Genomic DNA, 6,000 nt, shown 5'->3' with positions numbered 1-6,000 from the left:
AAGATGGTGATAGTAGAGCTTTAAACCCACCATAGGGCCCTTCTAGGCATGGGCCCTGGGTGATGGCATGGATCACACGCCCATGAATCTAGCCTTGTTCTTACCATTTGGTATAGTGTGTTTTGCTACAGTGAAATCTGAAAGTATTTCCTCTTCTTTTTTTTTTTAAGATTTATTATTTTCTTTATTTTTATTTTTGGGTGTTCGTTGCTGCAGACGGGATTTCCCTAGTTGTGGCGAGCTGGGGCTACTCTTCATTGCAGTGTGGGCTTCTCAGTGTGGTGGCTTCTCTTGTTGAGGAGCACGGGTTCTAGGCGCGAGGGCTTCAGTAGCTGTGGCTCGCGGGCTCTAGAGCACAGGCTCAGTAGTTGTGGTGCACGGGCTTAGTTGCTCCACGGCATGTGGGATCTTCCCAGACCAGGGCTCGAACCCATGTTCCCGGCATTGGCAGGCAGATTTTTAACCACCATGCCACCAAGGAAGTCCCTCCTTTTAAAATTTTTTTATTGAATGAAATATTCTTTAAATTCTATAGTACTTTGCAATTTTCAAAAGTTTCACACACATGATTTTATATAATCCCATAATAACCCTTTTTCCTCCCCCCACCCCTCTGTTGCCTCTCCTGCCTTCCCTCTCCCCACTGGTAACCACTAGTTTGTTCTCTATATCTGTGAGTCTGCTTCTTTTTGGTTTTATTCACTCATTGGTTTTATGTTTTTAGATTCCACGTATAAGTGATATCACACAGTATTTGTCTCTCTCTGTCTGACTTGTTGCACTCAGTACAATGCCCTCCAAGTCCATCATGTTGCTGCAAAGAGTGGAACTTTATTCTTTTTTATAAAAGATGTTTAATAGTTTTTTTTATGGCTGAGTAGTATTCCATTGTATGTATATACCCCATCTTCTTTATCCATTTATCTGTTGGTGGATACTTAGGTTGAAGAAATATTTCCTCTTACTTAACAAAAAATAAACAGATAGAAACTCGCATTTGAAGTGGCTCTTGATTATCAGATGCGTGACAGTATCACGTCTGACTTGCTTACCCAGTGCTTTATGTAGTGCCTGACACTTTCCACTTTGTGTAGTGGAAATCACTTATTACTATGTTGAATGAATGTCTTATGGGCACATCTAGTATGCATTTACCTTGAAGTGGCATTAAAATTAAATAAAGAACACATTTCAAGAGAAATTACAATTTCCATTTGAGTAATGAGATTAAATGCCAAAGATGCACCATGATAGTACGTATATTATGCAATGTGCATGTATGTATGTTATGTTATATATATGCACGTTATGAGGTGTTATGTGTGTTCCTGGCTTCTCCAGTTGGTGAATATATGATCTCATTTGCAGTAAATGCTCACACCTTGATGCTCTGAGCTCACCTACTGGTAGTAGAGAGAGACTGACCTTTCCACAGGTTCTCTTCCCTAAATCTCTCTCAGAAGTCAGGAGTGATGTGTGTAAGTCAAGTGTCCTCTGCACTGCTTTGTTGGTGTTAGACAAATCTTTTGCCCTTGAAGTCCCATGAGGGAGACAAATGGGGGACCCTTCACTGCTGGAGGCTGTGGCTGTCACGCCTCATCCTTCTCACGGTCACTTTGTTGCTTTTGGGTGTGGTGTCACTGCTGTCTCTCTCCTCTGGACTAATGCCTCTCACAGTATGTGTGACCAGGTCTTTCATGGCTTAGGTCCCACAGCAGAGTGGCTTGGGTCCCAGGGACAATCCTTTCATGTATGTCACTCAAGGGCTCCAGGTGGAGGGGTGCTGGGTCAATGGCAGCTGCACACAATCCTAGACTCTCTGGCATTAGGTAAGAGAGTCAGTAATGTTCTACTTACTTCCAAGGTCCCATTTTTTCTCCCTTGAGGGGAAGGGGCAGTTTCACATACATTAGTCTATGAGTCTAAATTGGAACCCAAATATGGTCAGAGTTTAAGATCTGCCCCACGGGATCTTGGGCCCCAGGCAAGTCCAAGCTGCACTGGGCTTCTGCATCTGGGACCCTGAATAATCTGTGACAGTTAGGAGCCCTGTTTGCCCAGTACACACAAGGGACATCTAGGATGGATGATGTCTATTTTTCTTATTCTGCAGAAGCAGTGAAAGGAGTGAATGGGCATTGGGGGAGATGAGTGAATATCTGTGTTAAATGTTTACCTTCTGGAAATCTATTTTTTGTATCAGCTAATTTGCCCTTAATTTGTATTACATAATTTTTCCTTAATTTTTTATTAAGTAACTTTTTCCATTTTCAGGCTTTTTCACAAAAGAATCGTCCTGGGTGGAACCAAGTAGATAGGGTCTCATTCTCCAATCCAGCCAAATTAGGGATTTACTCAGGAATCAACTCCAGTGCAGGCATTTTCTTTCCTGAAATATGATTTATAAACTCTTAGAAAACTATAAACCTATTTTTAGTGGATTATTTCTTATTTATACAATGTATTTAAAAGTTTATCATTTACATTTCACGGCTAATCAACATTGACTCGAGATGGCACCAAAATAACCCTTTTCTGATATAAATACATAATTCTAAGTTTTATGCTGTATGTTTTTAGGTTTACTTGGGTCTGAATATTAAAGCCATATATGTGAATATAATATATATAGTCTAGGTAACATATACATATATAATATATATGTTTTCCTTTTTTCTAAATATGGACTAAACTGAATGATTAAATGTTATTAAATGCTGATCTGTAACTTCAATGTTAAACAGTGATTTTCATGATACATTAATGTGTATGTTTTTTGGTGAGGATTGTATCTAAGAAGTGACAGAGCATGGTTGCTTATTTCTAAACTGGATATACCTCAGTAGACGATGCCTAAAGGCAACACACCAGATTACTTTCCAAGACTGCATCATGAATTTCAAATGTACTGTGGGTTGAAGACCATACATTTTTTTTTAGAATTGATTCTTTTTTTTAATTAATTAATTGGCTGCATTGGGTCTTCATTGCTGTGCACGGGCTTCCTCTAGTTGCAGTGAGTAGGGGCTACTCCTCGTTGCAGTGCGCGGGCTTCTCATTGCAGTGGCTTCTTTTGTTGCAGAGCATGGGCTCTAGGTACGTGGGCTTCAGTAGTTGTGGCACATGGGCTCAGTAGGTGTGGTGCTCAGGCTCAGTTTTTCCACGGCATGTGGGATCTTCCTGGACCAGGGATCAAACCCATGTCTCCTGCATTGGCAGGTGGATTCTTAACCACTGTGCCACCAGGGAAATCCCCATACATTTGTCTTAGTGGGATGCTTCTTTTCATTTTGTAAAAGAAAAAAGTTTTGGCATTCTCCAGTTTTGAAGCAGCAGAATATGGTAGAGATAACACTGGTTTGGGAGTTGGGAGTCCTGAATAATAATCTCCAGCAACTACAACCTGTGTGAACTTGGGAACATGACTGATTGCTCAATGCACTCATTTGTAAACTCAAAGGCTGTAAGGATTAAAGAAGCTGAGGCAGCACCCACAGCCCTGGGAATGAGAACATGTGCAATTGACTGAATAACCACATTTTCCGCAAATTTGTGTAAAGATGTTTATTTCTTGTAAGTGTTACTCCACCCTTCCTCATTGGCTGTCAATTGTCCTATCCTCTTGTTATTCCTTTCCAGACCAGCCCATAAAGTATGCAGGGCCAGCTCGAAAATACATATGGAGGCCCATATGCCATATGTCTAAATATTTACAAGCTGTAAATCAAGCTAGCACATTGCTAAATGAAATATCTGCTATCTTCCAACTTGATAAATCTACATTCACAGTGGCCTGGAAGGCTAGTTTGACTTTGGAATTCTTGGACCCTTTGGGTCATGTGGTGGGGTGAGGAGAGCAGACCCCAGCCTTTGTCCCTCAGTCTGTCAGCCTTCTCCTCCAACCCCCAGCTCCACCCATACCATAAGGATTCTCATTCGTAATTGTGTGGATACATCAGTTACCCCTCCAAGCTTCTTCCACACTCCCCAGTCACTTCTTGACCACAAGCTGGGCCTACTGATGTGTACATCAGAGGGTGGATACACTGCCCTCAGGAGGCTAGACCAGGTAAAGGGCCCTGACTGCAAATTTAGGGCCATGAGGGCAGCAAATTCTGGGATCCCAGATACCGAGAGCATGGTCTAGATGTGGGGATAGGGGTGGGACAGCCTCCTGGTGGAAATGTACTCCTAGTTCCCTGGACTTCTCATTCTGTGGGAAAGGGAACAGTTTGGCAAGAGCCAAGGCAGGGTCCTCAAAATCACAGAGCCCAGGGCTGAGGTCATCTCCTCCAGTTCTAAAGGCAGGACTTTCCAGTTCTGATCTGAATACTTGGATACTCTATTCTCCAAAATTGAGCTCTAAGGATGTTACTAGCCTTTTTATAAGGAAATGTATACTGTGAAACTCCAAGATTTCTGACCATGGAACACTGTATGTGTATGTGTGTGTGTGTGTGTGTGTGTGTGTGTGTACCCATGCATGGACCACTTCCATAGGACAAGGTTTAGCAAAAGCTATTCTAATCTCTAATGTCACGTAGTAGTTATTTCTCTCCCTCCAACTACCTCTTAAATGTAGGGGAGTCTATCTTCACCTGCTTTTATTTTCTTGCTCCAAATTCTTGCTAGATGATTTTATCCATATCCTAGGTTTTCATTATTTACTATATGCTAATGATTCCAAACTCTCCATCTGTCACCTTTCTCCTGAGCTCCATACTTACTATCTAACATCTCCACCAGGATACACAAATTCCACATGTCAAAAACCCAACCCATCCTCTCTCTCCAGTCCTGCCTACCCCAACCTGCTCCTCTGGTGACTTCCTTCTCTCTATAAATGTTTCATCATCTGACATGGTTTCACCATTTGGGCAGAATCCCAAAGTCATCTTTGATTCTTTTTTTGATCTTACCTCCCTCCCCAACTTATCTCCTAAATTTGTTGATTGTCTCCTTGGTATTTCTCCAGTCTCTAGATATATCAGATTTCAAGGCTCTTATTATTTCTTCCCTAGATTACTGCAATTTTCCATTTCCCCAATCTTTCTTTCCTCCAATTTTCTTTCACATTGCCATGAGAGTATTCCTTTTTTAAATGCTAGGCAGTTAACAAAGACTGAGGAAGCTTTCATGTATTGATATGTAAAAATATCCAAGATACATTATTAAGTTAAAAGGAAGTTAGGTGCAGATCTGAGCATAGATGTTAAGCTTAATGTAAGGAAACAGGAAAATAAGAATACATATTTACATTTCTTTGTGTTTGCAAGCAACAAATACAAGTGGCTAACTGTTTGATAAAGGCATTTGGGATGAATGTTTCCGAATGGGATGGGTATGAGATAATTCATTGTATACTTTGTTGGTTGTTTTGATTTTTTAATATGTGAATGTACTAAATTAAAAAATTCAAATTCAAATTATTCAAAAATTTAAAATATATTTACAACTATATTATGCATTATTATGCAATTGTTACATGTTAAAATATATAATAAAATTGAAAAAATTAAAGAGTGAAAATCTAAAAAAATCATGTCTGATCATGTCATTTCTTTGCTTAATATTGTCCTTGGGCCCACATTACCTACAATACCAAGTGAAAAACATTTAGAATGGCATAGAAATCCCTTTAGAATATGGACTTTGTCCACTTCCATAACTGCATCTCTCTACACACCCTAATAACAGCCCATTCTCTGGCCATATTGAATGTTACAATCATTCACGTCACACATCACAGTCTCATTCCCATGTGTTTCCACTATTTGGAATCTCATCCCACCCGACTCACTCTGCCTGTTCACCCTAACTCAATCTTCAGAACTTGGTTCAAATGCCTCCTTTTTTCCTTTGGATCAAATGACCCTCTTTTCTCCTGTTTTATCACTCTGTACCTTTCTTATTGTACTCACCTTTTTGTACTGTGATGACTTATATGACTCCTAATCTAGGTGGTGCATGCATTAAAGATGAAGACTGCCTTATATTCAT

The sequence above is a fragment of the Hippopotamus amphibius genome, chromosome 14, assembly GCF_030028045.1.
Source record: "Hippopotamus amphibius kiboko isolate mHipAmp2 chromosome 14, mHipAmp2.hap2, whole genome shotgun sequence".
NCBI classification, from domain to species: domain Eukaryota; kingdom Metazoa; phylum Chordata; class Mammalia; order Artiodactyla; family Hippopotamidae; genus Hippopotamus; species Hippopotamus amphibius.
The sequence above is the reverse complement of the archived record's forward strand: the minus strand, read 5'-3'. Positions refer to the sequence as shown.